General features: G+C 41.7%; 1 pseudogene; it reads right to left on the reverse strand.

The window, feature by feature from the left end:
• Positions 1–9,079: 9,079 nt before the first annotated feature.
• LOC147419195 (small ribosomal subunit protein uS15 pseudogene) lies at positions 9,080–9,588 on the reverse strand (annotated as a pseudogene).
• Positions 9,589–19,462: the final 9,874 nt, after the last annotated feature.

Genomic DNA, 19,462 nt, shown 5'->3' on the forward strand with positions numbered 1-19,462 from the left:
GAGGCCACAGTCACAGGTTTTGAGTGGACCACAAGAGTCCTCTTCTCGTGGCTCTCTTGAGAAACCATGGAATGGTAGACTACGTACGCAGGTTACTCCACCAACAGGTACAGGGAATGTATCACGAAAAGGAAAGGAAAAGGTTGATGAACCTCCCTTTATGGTTGATGCATCATCAGGTTTTTCACATGTAGACATGGATTCAGATGGTTCTGAACAAAGTCTTGATGAGGAATTTGGAATTCCGGCTGTCAGGACACCTGGTGTAAGGAAAGTACAAGAAGATGCTAGAGGGCAAAGGAGTGACCAAGGACCGCGCAGATCTAATAGAGTCAGAAATCCAGTTCAGAAATTGACTTATGATGGGTATCTAGCGCATCACCAAGCCTACATGGCTAAGGTGATACAGGATGTGGAGCCCACATGTTTTGAGGATGTAGTTGGAAATGTGCATTGGGATGATGCAATGAATGAAGAGATGGCTGCATTGGAAGCAAATGACACATGGGAGTTGGTGCCATTGCCAAGTGGCAAGAAAGCTATTGGCTGTAAATGGGTGTATAAAACCAAGCATAAGGCTGATGGTAACATTGAGCGTCACAAGGCAAGGCTGGTCGCAAAGGGTTATGCACAGACGTATGGCATAGACTATGAGGAGACCTTTGCTCCAGTGGCAAAGATGACGACTGTGAGAGCTGTCATAGCAGTGGCTGCATCTAGAGGATGGATTATGCATCAAATGGATGTAAAGAATGCCTTCTTGAATGGTGAGTTGCAAGAGGAAGTGTATATGGATCAGCCACCTGGTTATGTCGATCCAGGTTACCCAGATTATGTATGCAGACTTCTCAAAGCTTTGTATGGTTTGAAGCAGGGCTCTAGAGCATGGTATGACAGGATTGCCAAGTATCTTGTCAGTATTGGTTTAAGGAGAGCTCATGCTGATCATTCACTCTATGTACGTGAGAGTGATGTGGGGATTGTGGTCATTACCATATATGTAGATGACCTTATTATTGTTGGTGACAATGCTATGGAGATTGACCATGTGAAGGGTCTTCTCAAACAGGAGTTTGAAATGAAAGATTTGAGCGAGTTGCGCTACTTTCTTGGCATTGAGGTGATCAGGACTCCAGAGGGTGTATGGCTGTCACAGAGACAATATGCTTTGGACATGTTGTCAAAGTATGGTATGGCTGATTGTAAGCCGATTTCCATTCCCTTGGATGTGAATGCAAAGCTGAGTGCAGAGAAGGGTGATGTTGTTGAGGATGTCAATATGTATAGGAAGATGGTGGGTAGTCTAATCTACTTGACTATCACAAGGCCAGACTTGAGCTACACAATAGGCTTGGAGAGTCAGTTCATGCAGCTTCCGAGGAAGCCACATTTGGATGGAGTACGACGCACACTTAGGTATGTGCAAGGGACTCTTGACTACGCATTGTTCTATGCAGCAGATGCACCATTAGCATTGTATGGGTATACTGATGCAGATTGGGCAGGTAGCATTGTTGATAGGAGATCTACGAGTGGCTTCATGTTCTCTTTTGGGAGTACTGCTGTTACTTGGAGCAGCAAAAAGCAGCCTACGGTTGCTTTATCGAGCACAGAGGTCGAGTACAGAGGTGCAGCAGTTGCGGCGTGCGAGGTAGCTTGGCTACGCACATTACTTGAGGACTTGGGAGTGCAGGTGGACCAGCAGATTGTCATTCATTGTGACAACCTCAGCAGCATGCAGTTGGCTAGGAACCCAGTGTTCCATGCTAGGACCAAACACATAGAGGTCCATTACCACTACGTTCGAGAGCGAGTGTTGGCGGGCGACATCGACTTGGTCTACGTCAGCACAGAGGAGCAGATAGCGGATATCTTTACCAAGGCCCTCGGAGCTGAGAAGCTTCGACGTTTCCGGACTATGCTTGGACTCTGCAACATGCAGAGCTCGAGGGGGAGTGTTGAGATGTCGAGCTCTACACCTTGAGCTGGCATCCACTACGGGTCTTGGCCGCTTACGGCATTTACTCACTGGCGCGTTAGGTGACCGACACGGAGGATCTCTGCCAGTGATTCTACAGCTGGACTACACTTATAGTGCCAGCCTAGTACGCTTCTAGCGAGTTCACATTTAGTGACCGCATGTACATATGTGCTACTTTTCAGCTTTAGCACTTAGTCATTTTGTACTCTCTTTTCTGTAAAGAAGAAGAAGAAGCTTTCCATCTCTGTGTGCTTTGTGCTTGTCTTGTGTAGCTCTCTTGCATCATCATTCTTTACAATTGGTTGCAACCTCAAGGCCAATTTACTTAAATCTCTCGACCACTTAAAGTGTCTTATTGATGCACACAATGCATGACTTCTCCTTATGGTTGGTTTTCACAAGCATAAGCTTTGTTTTTTAATTTTCCACAATTACTTGCTATGCAAGAAAAAACTCTCAAGGGAAACTACAAGCTTTTTGGCATCCTATAAAGTATGTACTAGAAGTACTAGATCATTCACATACAATGAAAAAATCATGATTGTTGCATTGAAAGTAAAAACTTCTTCAATGGATTCTTATTGTTGTATAAACTCAAATACCATTTGTTCCAATTGATCAATGCATAGCCCAAAGAAAGTAGGTGACAATGGACATCCTTGTTTAAACCCAATTGTGCTTGCACAAAAATTCAAAAATTCCTAATTGACATATCACCTTCTCATGGATGCAAGAAACCACACCTAAGGGCAAAGGTGTAGGGGGCAATGCCAAAGTACTGGTTGTGAGGTAAAGGACTTTCAAATATAGGGGCTAAGGGCTCCCTATAAGAGGGTTGGTTGGGTGGAGAAGACACAACATAGTTCCCTAGGTTCTTTCAGTGGTATCTAGGCTCATTGGAGTCTTCCATTAAGTGTGGAAAGGACCACCAGTGCTATTTTTTGAACCAATAAATTAACTTTCAGTAAAAACCTATGGTGGGAGAGCTCCCATGGAAGGCACGTTTCCAAACATCAACCAGCATTGATTACAATGGGTGTACGGTTGAATGGGTTTGCCCCAATCATTAGGAAGGGAATGGGGTCTAAGGGGGCCTCTTTATTTGCCATGAGATTATAAAGGAGATTATGGAAGGGGCAAATGGGTGGATGCCATGTGGACTGAAATAGTGGGTATGGCAGGGCCTAAAAGTAAGTGGTCAAACTTGTACTCTTTTATAAAATACAAAGAGAAAATCTCTAATAAATTCAAAAAAGTGAACTTTTCTCTAAATAGTTGAGTAAAAATCAATCCTTTCTCTCTCTACTGGTTGTCAGTCCCTCCCCCCCTCTCTCCTAAAAGGGGTCCCCTCCAAAAACGTGTTGATCATTCCCTCCCTCTCTCTCTCTACTATAGCATCTCTCACTTCTCTTCACTTAACCTTGTTTCTCTTTCCTTCCTTTTAGTTTTCCGTCCCAAAAGCTCTATAGCAGAAGTTTGAACCTCATTTCCCTCCTCAAGCTTATTGCATTCTTCAGGGCTGCATTCTCCTCAGACTGAAGTTCTCCATTACTCCATGGGCTTCACTAAACACCTCTAGCTAAAGCTGAAGTCTACAGCATATCCTTCTGCTACATCATCCCTCTTTCTTTCCTCAACGGGTTTCTTGCTCCTTCTCCATTAAGCTCTCTAGAGAGGATCTATTTCCCTCTCAAGCTTTGCAACATTTCTTCCACATTAAGACAACAAGCAGGTGGAACAATATAGAAGTAAGTGGAATCCTTCACCTTTGTGTACCATCAAAATTCTTGCTCTTTATACAGCTGAGAACATGGATGTGCAATGTCTAATCATAAGTGTTTGTGTGCAGGTTGTGCCACTATTTCCCATGGAATCATCAGGTACTCGACGACCTAGGAGTGTCATTGACTCCATTTCATGCAGCAATGTACAAGACAACAATGGATATTGGGTGACGATGGAGTTAAAATGAATGATGTGGGTGACAATGTTGCCCAGCTCAAGAGGTACACACAAGGTCTCAAGGAGACACATGGCTTCTCGAGCACACCATTGGAAGGGAAGAATCATGGAGTTCAAGCAAACACAAGACGGCAAGAGGCTTACGAAGGTGCAGCATGTGTATGTTGCTTCACAACTGAAGCTAGAGACAACAGTGGCTCCATTGAGGTTTCCTGCAAATTGTAATTTTCACTCCTCTTGCAAGTTTTTTGGTTATCTATTTAGTATTTCTACCTTGTGTGTTGCTTTTGATGACTGTAAGATTTCCATTGCTTTTTGTTCATGTTTACAAATGTTTTTCCATTCGATGTTGTAGAGTGGGAGCCAATAGAGTCCTTCACTGGAACTTTTGAGGCCATCCACTCTGAGCTTGGCAAATTGCTCTATGTTGGTTGTCAGTCCTCTGAGCTTGCCTCACGTGAAATTTTTTTCTATGATCATACTTATGTCACACCTAGGAGAAATGGATATGGTAATCTATCTCTGGTTCACTCGCCAACCTTGAAGAGTTTGGAATGACCTAAGCCAGACAGTGCCTTGATTGTAGCAACCAAAAGGAAAATCGAGGTGGATGTGCAAGCAGCAATGAAGTTCACCTATGGTTCCCATAAAGCCACAGTAACATGGTTTATGTCTCTTCATGTGTTTGTGTTTATATTTCGACTTCAGAGTGTTCATAGGACACCAACAATGTGGACTTGCAAAGGGGGAAGTGCGATCAATGGGTTTCTTGCAGCTGGATGGGAAACTAAGGTGGTCAACCACTAGGGAGATAGAATCAAGTGCTCCGTAGTTGCTGACAAGGTGGTGTTCAAATACCATATTGCAAAGCAAATCTTGTCAATGGTCTTTCCCTATAGAAGATGGAAGCTGACGATGGGAGAATGGGAGGCACTAGACTCTGAGGTTGCGTCTAGAGAATCAATTGACCTGCAAATACATCTCCACAACGATGCAATACACCACATTACAGTGAACAATGGCTGGTATCTTAGTCACCTTCGTGAGTATCTTAATCTCAAATATACCTTGCCCAAACAATATCTCTTTGTAATCAATGAAAAGATTGTTCGCTCCAGGAAAGAGAAGAGCGTTCTGTGTGAGAACATTCCGTTTCCGTGATGTATTTTTGTAAAAGCTTGTAACTGACATGGATTTTGTCCACAATAATACATACGGTGTTTTGAATCTCGTTTCTACACATACTTGTTCATTCTCAGCTTGTTCAAGTTTTCGATTGAAACGTGCAGTTTATTTGTTGTGGGGCACAAATGTTTTCCGTGTTGGTGTCTTTCAATGCTTTGTCGCATGATTTTGTTTAAAATAAAAGTTTTAAGTTATTTGGACATTAATTTAAGTGCTTTTAAAAAAGTGACTTTGGGTATATAAGTGACTTTATAGTTTTTAAACTTCATTTCTCACATTCATAAAACTCTAGCTCTAACCTCTCTTCTCATCTTCTTCGCGAACGAACCCATGGCAACGTCTACTGATGCACTTCTCACACAATTAGAAAGGGTAGGACTTGGAGATCAAGCACATGAACTACTCAGTGTGTTTGAGGGGACAATTGACATTCAGGCCACTGCCAACCTTCATGCAAAGGTATTCAGAAGCTTTCTTGACTACATGGCGGAGCACATGGAGGAATATGCCATAATCTTTGAGGGATCCGACACGGCATGGTTGCCAGTGGATTTCTTGAAGCATCTCTATGCGGCTGACAAAAACTTCCGGTTTCGCTTGTTGGAGTCTTACCACGCACCGAGCGAGTTTTTCTGAGCAAAAACAAACCCGAGCAAGTGCTTGTATGCTATATACTCGATTTTATCATCAAGAAAATATTTATTGTTTGTTATATACTGATGCACTAAAACAAAAAGAGTTTTCAATGGATAGACTACCTCCTAAATTCCAAAAAATCAAAGTTTACTTTAAGAAAAAGTAACACAATATTTGAAAATATTATCTTTTGGCTCAATCTCTATTTATCTAACTGTAATCTCCTCTGCTTCTACTCTTCTTTGGCTTGAATTTTTCTCGCTTGGGCTTCACATGTTTGAGCATGAAGTAAGCTTGCTAGACTAATAAGAGCTCTAGTCATCCTATGTTTCTTTCTGTAAGGTAAGTGCTCCCTTGTCTCGTACTTTGGTTCTTGATTGTCATTTATACTTGAGAGCATGTGCATCCTTCCTCCTCTTGACCACATCAATTTGATAACAATCATCCCTTCCATGTCTTCTTGCCCTATCCATACTACAAGGTTGTGATCTTCATACAAGGGCACTCTTTTTACATGACACATGTCCGACAAACACCAATATTTATGAAAGACTTATTTTGTTACAATAAAATCATATTTTTATTTAATTGACCAATATATGCCCTTTTTAATCAATTTACAAAAACAACAATCAAAATTAATAGAGTTCTATGCCTTAAATTTTCTAGACATCATCATTATTGAAAAAAGTTAGTTAGAAAAAAAAAATATTGAGGATCTTTTTACCATGTGACAACTTCAAAGCTTCAATTGAACAAGTTCTTTCACAAAGATTGAAGATGCTGCTCCTTTCAATTTTGAATCATTGTTTGAAAAAATGTGACAGATGTCAAGAAGGCCATATCATCCACCACACAATGAGCACATCATTGTCGGAATATGCTTTACATCTTTGGTCATGTGGAATATTCATGCTACCACCAATTATAAGAGGCAAATTTGACTCCAATTCATGAAGATCAAAACCATGCCATACCCTAAAAGGTGGTACTAGAGCCTTCTTCAAATCTGGAAAGATAGTTTCAACAAGAGGGAAGGTCGTTGCAGTGACTTTACATACTAATTTGTTTGCAGCAAATTCAGTCTGTTTTAAGCTTATGTCTGCTCAAGATAAGGTGGTTTCCATTAGAAAGAACAATTCTAAGTGAGAGAAGATGCTTAGATCTCTCTCTCTCTCTCTCATGAGAAAAAATATCACTATCATTAAAAACGAGGCCTTAAGTGTATTTTTAAGGGCTAAAATAAAAAATTCCAGGCTAGTTTTGAGGATGGCATTGAAGGAAACTGGCTAAATTTGGAGGATTTTAGTGTAAAACTCAGTAAAAATCCAAAGTTTTTTGTTAAGATATTCAATGTTTTTTTTCCATTGGTTCCTACAAAAGGTTTTGGTGAACACTTCCTCGTAACATCCTCTCTCTATCTCTCTCTCTCTCTCTCTCTCTCTCTCTCTCTCTCTCTCTCTCTCTCTCTCTCTCTCTCTCAGTCAAGAGGATAGAAGATCCTTGGAATACCATTACTTTTCAAGTCATAACCAAAACTCCTATAAACTATTTTAGTATTTAGATCTCCACTCACAATTTTAATTGGTCTTGATCTTTCAATCATTTAAATTGTCATACTAGAAGGTGGATATTTACAGCATGACTCCATCAATGCTGATAACTAGCGTGTCGTACGTATATGGCACATAAAAAAGAAGCTAAACTATAAACCATGAGATAATTGCTCGACCTAAAACACCAGTCAGCAGGAAACATGGGCATGTTTTTTCTCCCCATGCAACAGTTTAAGTCTTCTGGTGAAAATTGGCTTCGACAAAGCAGACATCCCCATCAAACGAGAGTTTTAGCATGGTTAATAATCGATCTACTTGCAAGACAGTGAGGCAATCCCTAAAATTCTCCATTGCATGTACATCATTCCGCACAATTGCTTTGGTATGATCAACAAACTTTTGGAGGCACAATTGCTTCATAGAGCCAGGTACGTTTATGACAGTGAGTTTGTCCTACCGCATAACATGTTTAACAAGCCAATCTAAGGCATCACATGAGATAGCATAGAGCAAAGGAGAAAGTGTGGACCCTTGTCTTATGGATTTATGCAATGGAAAAACATCTGTAAGATTACCATTAGCTGAAATTCTAGCTGATGCATTCCCAAAAAGAATGTAAAAAGGAATCTGTCCAAACCCATATCATATAGACTTTGAAGTATGAACTCCCATTCAATTCTATCATAGGGCTTATCATACGCTCTGTGGCCGATTGATTGTGGGAAGATCTTCTAGAAGAGAGTTTTTTGCAATTTTGCAGTGTAGTGATTAGCATCATATCTTATAAGCAATGATTTATTATGCTCTTAAAATGTTGCACGTTGGTGCTAGTACTACTACTTGTAGTCAGTTGAGATATTGGCGGCTGCAGGAATCATATCATAGTAGTGGAAGCTGCTCATAGTGGAGGCTGCTACTCATGCCTCCTGCTTCTTCCAATATCGGATGGCCAATTAGCTCTCGCTTCCTAATTGCACCTGCATGACTTACGACTTGACTTCCGCTGCAATGTTGTTGCATCTCCTTGGAGCTACGTCACATTAACCAACTCTTGCAAACACAGTACTCTGCGTTGGATCGGTCATGAGAGATATTTCTGTTTGTCTGCAAATTGTTCCGAAATGCTTGCCTTATGAGATTTTCAAATAGATTATCAACAAATCTGGGACGAGGAGTGTGACTGAAGCCAAAGGCTCATCAGACCATGACTTGCACTAGTGGCAATATTCCCCAATGCCTTTCCCTCGACATTGAGCTGTTTGCCAGTAATCCCCTCATACACTCTGCTAAAAGTGCAAGCAGCTATAAGCTGCACTGAAGCCGCGGGCTTAATTACTTGAGGATTATAACCATCATAAGCTTTTCTACCCTCATGTCCACTTTGACGTTTGTTTCTTTGCCCTCTGCCGTCTGCATCGCCAACAACATGATAGCATCATGGCGATTTCTCAGTACTACTTTGGGCCTCTCTCTCTCTCTCTCTCTCTCTCTCTCTCTCTCTCTCTCTCTCTCTCTCTCTCTCTCTCTCTCTCTCTCTCTCTCTCTCTCTCTCTCTCTCTCTCTCTCTCTCTCTCTCTCTCTCTCTCTCTCTCTTATTTTCGAGAAATTTGGGCTTTCAACTCCACATTCTGTGGAAGATTGTAGCCACAGAAATCATAACACAAAAGAAAATTCCGTTTACGTGTCAAAAAAGTACAGGTCAGTTACAACAATCATCTGTCGTGTCTCAAACGGCAGCAAAAAGGCTTAATCTCTTTGTTGTGCCTTGAGAACATCAACTCCTAAAAGGCCAAGAACAGCTCCTAGCTTGTTCCTAAGCAACAAGAGTACTTGCTGTAGCACACTCATATTTCCAGTTGGGAGGAAGCTTCTTGATTTTCTTGTAGTAGCGAGCCAACCTATGAACTCGGCTCTCAACCAGAATCAACCTAAATTTAGAGTCCTTATCCTTGCGATTCCTTTCCAGATGCTTTCTCACTGCAACCGCCTTTTTTATCAAATGGTACAAATCTTCAGGGACTCAGGGCCCAAACCGTGCCCTTTCAGAATTTGCAGGACCTTGTTGCCAGTTACACTCTTAACCTGGCCAATTCCATGAGAGTCTCTCAAAATAACACCAATTTGAGATGGAGTTAAACCCTTCTTCGTAAGCTTGCAAATATGATCCTCAACCTCTTGATTGGAGATCTTCAGCCAGCTAGGGGGAGTCCTCTTGTATGGTAGGGCAGATGAGGACATACCCATCCCACGACTGTGCATACGCCCCATGATCGGCAAGCTTGTTGAAGCAGGCCAGCAGGGGTGATAGAAACTCTACCTGCAACAAAAATCACCCGCCAAAGATCTGGGTGCAAAACTCTCTCTCTCTCTCTCTCTCTCTCTCTCTCTCTCTCTCTCTCTCTCTCTCTCTCTCTCTCTCTCTCTCTCTCTCTCTCTCTCTCTCTCTCTCTCTCTCTGAGTCAAAAAACTCTCTCTCTTAGTGAAAAAGAAACTCTCTCAAAGAGCGCGTGCTCTTTCAGAGATTTTCTTTTTCACTAAGAGAGAGAGGCATGTCGCATCGCCGTCATCATTACCTTGCAGATTGGTTGTTGGACGGGAAGCGACTCACACACCCATGAAGTGCATGCAAACACTACCTAGATCAACATAATGTCAATCGAGGACACAAATGACACGATAGGCACACGGAGGAAATCTCTTTAGCTTGTCAGGCTGAGACCATCCTACACATACAACACTATGGAAGGCTAACTACCACAATCAACAACCTCACTGCTCTCAACTACACCACCTAGCCACATACACACATACGGAAGGTAACTCACCTAATCATGCCAGATTCGTACGAACCTTAAGGAACACCATCCCTTCACTAGGATACACCTGTCCCTAAGCTTCTACACTCAAAACCCTCACTCTAAACCCATCTGCGGAAAACGTGTAGGATGACAGAGCTGAATTTTGAAAGTTCCCGAAACTGAAATTTATGAGTACCTATGCGTAGCTTATGTCTCCACGATTCTATAGACTACTAGCACGCAGAAAACAGACATCGTTTGATACACTTACGGCCACAAATAGCTCGTAGATGCGCTGACGTGTGCGCTTCGTCTTGCGTGGAATGCTTGACGTTGTCGCGTAGCTCTCCTCAAGCCTACAGCAATGGTGTAGTCGGATCTCCAATGTGTTGAGTGAGCTGGGCGTAGCGAGAGGATGAACCTCACGCTCACTCTCTTTCTCTCTCACACACAGTAGACGGCAACGCTCAGTTTTGATTATGATAAAAAGTCCTTTTCTTACAAAATGACCTAGGTACCTTATATACTAAGGCTACCTTAGGTTTAACCAAAAATGGGGTTGAAAGGGTCAAATGGCTTTGTATTTACAATCTAGAAGTGCTATTGCACCCCGGCTTCTGAAACTAGAATAACTACTCATTACAAATGACATTTATAGCCATAATCCGCAGCATTTCATAACTCCTAAAAGATAAGACTTTGGTACAAAACTTGAGTTATGTTGTGTTGTTGACCCAACGGTCAACATTCCCCCTTTCGCGTTCATGTCGTCCCCGACATGACCTGATTGTCGATGGTGATGTGGTCTTTGTTGTCGTTTTTTTGTTGTCAAGAAAGTATAGACTATAGCCTTTGCAGTAGCTTGTCTTGTTCGTCCAATCCGATGTACATAGTCTTCACATGATTCAGGAAAATCATAATTGATGATGAATTTTATGTCTTTCACATCCACGCTACGAGCTGCAGCATCTGTTTCTGTCATTATAGGTCTACTGCCAGATCTAAATTAAAAAAGAACCCAATGTTGTTTAACTTGACTCTTACCATCATGGATAGAGAAAGCTCCATCCATCACTTGCTCCAACAAATCTGTCAATTTGGAGTGTTTGTGATTCTCAGAAACAACTTCTACAATCTGTAGAATTGAGTGATTGGCTTTCTGATCTTGTGGGCCAATGAAAACTTTGTAAGGATTTTGTACGAATTGTATGGCTAAACCCTTAACTTATTTAGGCCAAGTTGCACTCCAATGCAAAGTCTGTCTGTCATGCCGATTCCAGGACTTAATTATTCTAATTTGAGGTTCAAAATCCTGCCAAGCATTCGATGCGCATTATCAAGGACAAGCTTTTGAGATCCTCTGATTACCCTTATGTCTGCTCCGTGTCATTGAGGACTTCTTTGTTCTTGAGTTATCATGTTATCAAGGACAAGCTTTTGAGATCCTCTGATTACCCTTATGTCTGCTCCGTGTCATTGAGGACTTCTTTGTTCTTGAGTTATCATGTTGTTAGTGTTGTCTGCAGCTTTGTCATTGTAGGCCATTCTTCGACTCGCCATTGAGGAGAAGTATGCTATGATCTGAAATTGGTGCTCCAATTCATTTGTCAATTGATTTGAGTAGCATTTCCTTATTGTTGATGTAGAAGGAATATGTACAAGAGGATGGTGATAGGTGTCTTTAGATTAGGGTCTAAAACCTGGATGACCAAAGGAAAAAAACCAGGTGGGAAAAAAATGCCTTTGGTATATGCTCTTATTGGAGTTGAGAAATTGAACGTGAAGTACATGTTCATGAAAGGTGATTGCTTGGGTGAAACACAGAAAGAGTGCCTGATGCAAGTGCCAAGTATGGGACACTCAATATGCATATGAGAAATTTGTCAACAAAAGCATGCAATGTGAAAGAAGGAGATGATGGGTGTTTCAAGGAATAAATGTAGCACATGTGACATCAAAAGATGTCTCAATAGCTTCCACCTTTCCAAGAAGGGTTTTCGATGTAGAAGTTTCTCCACTCGTATCTCACTATGCTTAGTATGTGAGTGTCTTTTGGACCTTCTCCTTCACTTCACCAGACTTAAGTACTTAGACTTCGACTCTTTTGCCCACCTATACCAGCATGAGCGACACAACGTAAATATGCTCAACTCTTCCAGCTTGAGCAGTACCTAGAATAGCTAAGACGCTTAGACCACAGAGAATATTACTTGAAGCTTTGGGACTAACACCTCACTCATTTTGTGGCTTAGCTACTCGACTTGTATGACTTGTCGGTTGCATGTTGACACTGCTTTGTGACAAGTTCTTCGGCTGTTGTAGTGGTTGCTGAGACATACTTCGTGAAGTTTCATCGTTTTCCTGTACCTTCTTCTCTTTGTAGTGCTCAGGCCTCTCGTCAGTCTTTTCTTCATGATGATTATGGATTTTTTAAAATTTTTTTCTTAATAATAAACAAAGAAAATCTTTAAACAACTCAACAAAAGACTATATGGATTTTGTCCCCATACTCTTTTGTAACACTACTATGAGGGCATATACTCTAAATTTCATCAAAAATTTATCACAATAAAACGCAAAAATTCAATGCCTCTCACAAAACATTGCCCTCTAATAGTCATAATGTTAGGTCCGCATTCAGAATGCCTCCCCCCTTCCTATTTGGAGTCATCCTTTACGATAGGGTATCGCAAAGGGTATGTGTTGTGCTTGGGCAATTAAAAGTTGTGTCTATGCAGGCCTTGTAATGTAGCCCTATTATGCATACACAGTCAATGCATGGAAAAGATTTATGTTGTGCAAGATGTGGGTATAAGAAATTTGCTTATTGGCATTTGTTGGAAAGGCTTCCTATGTAATGGTCTTTGAAGCTCCTGTATCGTTGCTTGATTGAAGCGACTTGCTCTCTTCTAACTATACTGCAATCGTAGGAAGAATTGTAAGAATTCAAGCGGCGATGCACTGACAGCAGTTTTGTTGTTCTTCTTTGGGACCCATTTCTTTGCGATTATTGGCTGTTTTGTTGCTGACGCTCGTTTGGGAACCCATACTTGCCCGTGCTTCATTTGTGTTTGAAGAGACTTCTTTGGGATCCACCTTTTTGTTGTGTGAGTCGACAGTGGTCTTTGCTTCAGCCCTTGTATGCTTGGTTGGGGAAGGGATTTAGGCTTTGAAAGTTGATATTGTGGTTGTTTTGGAATCCAAATGAATTCTTGACTTTTTTGTGCTTGAATCAACTTCTTTGGAGCCCAAACCTGAGTTGTGAAAGCTTGGGACTTTGTGATATTCTTACCCGTTCGTGCACGCTTTCCTTGTTTTTGTTTTGATGTTGGATCTTGTGATTTGTCATTAGAGATCTTTGTCTTCTTGAAATATATCTGTTTTTGGCCGATCTGGCTTTTTGGTATCCAGATTTGTCGAGCTTTTTGGCTTTGACTTGTTGTCCTGTTCTTTTGACCTGTCATGGTTGTTGTTGAAGGGGTTGGTGATAGTGATGGCCAGAGTTGATGATAGGGGATGTCGTAAGATTCATCACTACCGCTACTATCCTCAGCAAGGTTGACTTCTTGTACTTTCCCTTGATTTTTTGGCTGGTAGTGGAAAGTTACTGTCTATTTGCTCGTGGGTGGTAGTTTCTTGGAGGACTTTTCTAGCCCATTGATTAGAGAATTGTTAGCTCGTTGCTCTGGTCGTATTAGGAGCCATGTATGAGGATGTTTGTGGTGGTTGCATCCTTATTAGGAGCCATGTATGAGGATGTTTGTGGTGGTTGTGTCTTCACCGAGGACTTTGGAATCCACTTTTGATGCACTTTACTTGTGTAGTGATGACATTGATTCCCGGGTCCTTGATCTTCTGGAAGCTCGAAGTGTTCTACAGAGTCATCGCTACACAAGTAAAGTCTTCTTCATCTTTTGATTCTCCACATTTCTTTGTTTGCTCCTTATTTCGAGAGCTTGTTGATGTCTGGTTCTCTTCGTTTTCCTAGATTACACTCACTGCAAAATAAGGAACGACATCATAGCCATTTTCATCACAAAACTTTGTTGTGGGAGCATCCTCCACGGTGCACACGTCTAGAGTAGCCAAGATGTGTTCCCATCCAAAAGGCTCTAACTCTTCTTCAGGAAATGGTTCTGGAATATAGTCCATATCCTCTATAACACGCTTTAGCATACATTCCTCACATTTCAAGCTACCACATTGTGAAGCTCCACACATCCACAGTTCTTTAGGCTTACCTAACCAAGCTGGAAGTTTTGATCCTGCTACTGTGGCGGAATCAAACTCCTCAACCGGTGTTCTCGTCACATCCCTATAGCTATGGTCCCTCAAGTTTATCTTTGTTATGGTTCCATATGCCTCAGGTATATATGGTCATAACCCCAATCTTGGACCATTTTCAATTGTCGCATGAATGGTCTTCCCAGAATGATGTCATAGTTGTTCTTCTTGCCAAAGTCAACAACAGCAAAAGTGTGTTCATATTCAATGCCACAAGAAGTAGCAAGTACTTTTTCTAGCAGTCCTAGGGGCTTTTCCTTGTGTCCGTCTGCAAGCTGCAGGGTCATTCGTGTGGATCTCAAGGCAGGTTTTCCCCACTTTTTCCAAACCTCTTTGGTTTCAATGGCCACACCAGCTCCACTGTCAAGGATTGCCATGGTTTTTACACCATTGAATTCCAAAGGAAGGGTGGTGTTTCCATCTTCTCCCTCATAATACTCGCCCACCTTGTTTAATGGCACTGGCCTAGTATTTAGTTGAGGCATTTCAAGCTCTTTGATGCGTTCCTCGATTTGAGTCATTGGGGGTTTTACACCAAATTTCTCTAGACATTTACCCACATTAGCCCACATGTTTGGTCTTATTCTGAGCAACTCGGCTAACATTATTGCACAGGTGACTGGGGTAGATAGAATATCTACTAGCCCCTTTGAATCGATGGCCTTGTTGGGAGACAGTCGTTGTGATGGGACTGCAACCACATCTGACTTGGTCTCGTACTCTCCCATGTAGGACGGTAGTGTTCTTAGCGAATGGGGTTGACTATCCATAGATTGTACAGATCCTTTTTCGCCCCAATAAGATCTCACATCTAGATTCATTTGAGATCCAGTCTCAAATTCCTCTATTGGTGGTAGAAACACTCCTCGTTCATCACCAGTATTGTCTACTCGTCTTCTTAGGTCATCGGCTTCATTAGCCTCTCTCACTTGTTTCCACAATTCGTCAAGACCATCTACCTCTTTACAATCCTCAGGTATAGCTTGGTGAAATCCCTCGGAAGAGTTATCCGTGGTATTCAGTACTATCCTTGGTTCTAATGCTGGGTCTTTGAGGTTTGGTATGTGCTCATGACTAGAATCTGGCTCTTTTAGTTCTTGGTTTGGTGGGATTACTTGTGTAGGCATGACACGGATCACATCCTCAGGTTTTGCAACTGTTGGTTCTAGTAAATCTTGGGCTGTTTGAATCATTTTCTGGCACAATTCAAACTTTTGCTTTTCTAGTTCTGCATCGGGATATGTCATCCACCTATGTTCTTGGGTTTGCTTGTTTTTGAGCCTCACATCATAGGCTTTCAAGAGGGCATCTAATGTCTCATTAACCTTCTCTACCAACACAGATCCTCCTTAACTAGCACTTCTCGGTTTCTCATCCGTGGATGGTTCTTCTAGAGGTTTAACCATCTGTGTAAGAGAAGGTGCCTCCTTTTCCTCATGTTGTTTTATCTTCTCCTGAGCTTCGGTAAGCTTCTCAGCTAGGGATTTTTGCTCTCGTTCCCTACATGCTTTCATCCTAGTCTTTCTAGCTTTCCAACTATTTCGTTTGCTCTTGGTTTTCTGACTAGGTGCGTCTGTCTTTGGTCCATCATCTGTCTTTGGACTCATGTCACTTTCCATGTTCTTTGTCTCTGGATTCTCATCAGCTTTCTTTTGAGCTTGTGCTCTCGTAACTACTTGAACTGGTACAACATTTTCATTTTCTGAGCTACTAGGTAGCTGAACAATCCTTGATACATTTGTCGTGATTTTCCTGATTTTGTTTGGTTTTTTCGGGAAATCGGGAATCAAGTGAGTGATGCCACACTCAAGACAATAGGCATTTACTTCAATGATCTCCGTATGAGGACATTGTTTGACCAAGTGGTTGTCACGACTTTTGTGACAATCCGTCTCTGGTTGAGGAGATTCTTTTAGCATTTCCTCTTGGCTATAAGCAATTTTTGACCTAAAGAAGCCGCTATTTGCAATGAATCACAATGTCCTTTCGTCCATTTCATACCTTCTTTCTTTCGACTGATACCTAGGAGGTGGAGGTTGTACCGGCCTCACCACTCCAAGTGTTTCTCTCACATTTTGTTGCTCCGAAGGGTAGTACTCACTTTGGTTGCTATACCACATTGTAGCCGGTACTGGCGTTGGTTTATTTGATGCTTCCATCATTGGCATGTATCTCATGTCTAACTGCATTCTAGCACCTGGCAGCGGAGGTTGTTGTCCTAAGATAAGATGTGGCCTTAAAACTCCTACTGGTCTTGGCGCATTCCCCGTAATGTATCTAGGTGGAGTAGGTGCTTCTGGAACAGGTTATACATACCTTTCCCTAGCATTTTCCATGCTATAATAGCACTCTTCCCCCGTATGGTTCGTCCATTTTCTCTCAATTTCACACCACTTCGGCTCTCCCGAATCAGACCTTACAAGAGGAATCAACCTCTTGACCAAGTCGTCGATAAGCTTTTCTTGATCAATAGGTGTCGTTGGCTTGGCAATGGACTTACTTATCTGTGAAACACTGTGCTGAGAGGATGTGTCATCTCCTTGAATCTTTAAGTCCTTTTCTTTGTATGCCTCACAGTTATCCACTAGATAAAGAGATTCTTTGATCAACTCGTTTAGCGTCATCCTCCTAATCATATGCAGATCCTTCTAAAGGCCCTCATCTCTCATTCCCTGAATAAAGATCAGCATCAGTCGTGCTTGCGTAGGTAATTCCGCTCTCGGACAGAGCTTAACATATCTCTTGAGCCGTAATGATGCTTTGCGTACTGATTCATCCTCTTTCTGTTTGAATCTATGGATTTGCGAGACCGTGTCGTGAGCAATGCCTTTTGGCGAGAATTCTTCAATAAACTCCTCAAATGGCTCATCTAGGGTCTCAAAATCCCATTTTTCCACCGAGGCAAACCATGTATCTGTATCATCTTCTAGAGTCAATCCAAATCCCGCAAACTGTGTCGCAAAATCTGAAACTTCTTCTGTTCTAATCACTCTTCTAAAAGCCGTTACGTGATCTCTCGGATCTTTATCTCCGGAGTATTTTCTGTTTACCCATTTCTGGACTTGGGATGGTCTAACTCGTTGATTGTCTACAACTCTAACCAGAGACTCTCCCAATCCTTCTCTCGTTATCGCTCTTGAAGGGAATCCTGGTGGCTCTCTTCCTGGAATTCCTATAGGAATTCTCATGTTTGGTGGAGGCATTTGTGGTCCTTCATTGACCAAATATCCACCTCTTTCTAGTACAGTCTATGGATTTGTGCTTTCTACAACTGTGTATTCTCGTCCATACTTGTCGACAACTATAGATCTCCATTGACAGTCGACTCCGTATGTGTAAACATATAAGAGCTTGTAATCCGTTATCTCTTCTATGTATGGATCTGAGCACCTATAAAGATTGACCTCATTGTCGTCAATGTATCTATATAGTCCTTCACTCTCATGACCTATCATCCAAACTCTCTCGACAAGATGGATCTTTATCAATTGCAAGTTTGGAAGATCCATTGTGGGAGGATATTCCTCTATCGTCGGGATCTCCAAGCTTGTGTAAGCTGCGTTTGAATCTAGGGTAGACATGATTTCTTGGCTTAAGATCTTTTTCTTGGTTCAAGTAGACTAAGTCCACTGTGTTCAAGTGCTTTGGTTCGGGAAAAGTCGAAACTATGTCCAAAACCGCAACTGTTTCGTCACAATTCTCGCAAATTGTCGCTTTCAGACACCCCTAACTTGCGGATGTATTTTGAGGCCTTAAACGATGTTTTTTTCAAAGTTGAACTAAATGGTTGCCATTGGCATTTAGTTCAAGTTTTGCTCTAAGATCTGTAGAGTCGCTCTTAGGCTACGTTTTGATATAAAAACTTTTCCGATTCGATACCGTTTGTGAAAGTTATGGCCAAAACAGTGAATTGCAGTTTAGAATGGTCAAAAATGAAAAGAAGATTTGGGATCTCTATGACACTGTGAACACTCCTGTATGGTCAAAATTACAGCTGGAACCTAAAACTAGCCTAGAGACATCCTATGCGTAGGATGTCTATATGCTCATAATTTAACAAAATTTGGTCCAGAGACTCCCCTTAAGTCTAGCAACACAATGGTATGCTCAGAATTTCATTTGGACCTAAGAAGGTCCTTGAGACATCCTACGCGTAGGATGTCTTTTTGCTCAGAATGATTTGAAATTTTCACCCTAGCTTCTCCTTGATGTGCTGATCAAAGTGGTGTGCTCATAGGTTGGTTTGGAGTCCTAAATCAAGCTGGAGACATGCTACGCGTAGGATGTCTAACTGCTCAGATTTTGTCCAAACTTGATCCCAAGATTCTCCTAGTGCTCAGCAACCCAATGGTATGCTTAGAATTTGAATTTGGATGCCAATAGGTCAAGATTTGGGCTGCATAAGCTTCTAGTACACTCCAATGTCTGACAATTCTTGTCTTTGCTTGGTAGATAGGCCAAACAAGGTCCAAATTCACTTTTGAAAAAAGTTCTGGAATCCTTGAGACACTGGGAAACTCCCTATATGGCCAAAGTATAATTTTGACCACTTTATGACCCTGGAGACATCCTACGCGTAGGATGTCTTTTTGCTCTGTTTCAGCTCAAACTTGCACTGTAGCTTCGCCTTGATGTGCTAGACTCACAGCTATTTTTACTTTTTGATTCTGACACCTATAGGCTAGTCAAATGATCAAGAATCTGTTCCAAAATCCTGATGTATGTTCTGATGAATTCCCAAGTCAAATCAACTCCAAATTGGACTAAATTTGACTAGGAGGCTTGCCTAAGGCTATACAACAGCATGGTATGGTCACAGTTTGAATTTGGCCTCTAAATCATGCCTTAGACATCCTACGCGTAGGATGTCTAACTGCTTAGAATTGCTCCAAATTTGAACCACAGACTCTCCTTAAGGTGCTGATCACAGTGATATGCTCAAAATTAAGTTTGGAGTGCCTTTTTGGCCTGTTTGACCCCAGACTTGTTGGTCTGTTTGACCCCAGACTTGACCCAAAGCTTCCCCTTGATGTCAGCAACCCAATGGTATGCTCAAATTT

This window comes from Adiantum capillus-veneris, chromosome 29, assembly GCF_014529385.1.
Source record: "Adiantum capillus-veneris isolate H3 chromosome 29, ASM1452938v2, whole genome shotgun sequence".
Lineage (NCBI taxonomy): Eukaryota > Viridiplantae > Streptophyta > Polypodiopsida > Polypodiales > Pteridaceae > Adiantum > Adiantum capillus-veneris.